This window comes from Neophocaena asiaeorientalis, unplaced genomic scaffold (genome assembly GCF_003031525.2).
Source record: "Neophocaena asiaeorientalis asiaeorientalis breed wild unplaced genomic scaffold, Neophocaena_asiaeorientalis_V1.1 scaffold258, whole genome shotgun sequence".
Taxonomy (NCBI): domain Eukaryota; kingdom Metazoa; phylum Chordata; class Mammalia; order Artiodactyla; family Phocoenidae; genus Neophocaena; species Neophocaena asiaeorientalis.
In genome coordinates, this window is record NW_020172591.1 from 4447043 (window position 1) to 4447460 (window position 418).

At 75.8% G+C, this 418-nt stretch overlaps 1 protein-coding gene across 3 annotated transcripts in view; it reads left to right on the top strand.

Annotated features, from left to right (window-relative positions):
• Positions 1 to 418, top strand: part of CREB1 (cAMP responsive element binding protein 1) — a 55922-nt gene continuing 55504 nt past the window's right edge. For 2 of the 3 annotated variants that reach the window (XR_003002325.1, XM_024738292.1), the window contains exon 1: positions 21 to 100. The gene's annotated coding sequence lies outside the window, so the exon portion shown is untranslated. Of the gene's footprint in view, positions 101 to 418 lie in introns of all 3 variants that reach the window. The other variant, XM_024738294.1, reaches the window with a different exon arrangement.

Consider the following 418-nt stretch of genomic DNA (forward strand, 5'->3'; position numbering starts at 1 on the left):
CGGCACTGGGCGGCGCTGGCTGGCTCCCTGGCTGCGAGTCCTCAGTCGGCGGCGGCTGCTGCTGCCTGTGGCCCGGGCGGCTGGGAGAAGCGGAGTGTTGGTGAGTGACGCGGCGGAAGAGGAGCAGGAGGAGGAGGCAGGAGCCGGAGAGAGCCGGGGGGACGGAGGGGGGACGGGGAGGCGCCGGACACCAGCGCTCGGGGCCTTCCCCTCGCAGGAGGGGCCGTGGTAAAGATGGAGCCTCCGCCCGAGCCCCACACCATCGCCGCCGCTCGCAGCGAACAAAGAATAATGGCGGCGGACTGGAGCCAGCGGCGGCCGGGGCGGCAGCGACTCTGCCTGCAGCCAGCGGCGGCGCTCATGGCGGGGGGCGGCGGGCGGGGTGGGAGCCGGCGGCCGGGGGTGTGTGCGGGCGGCC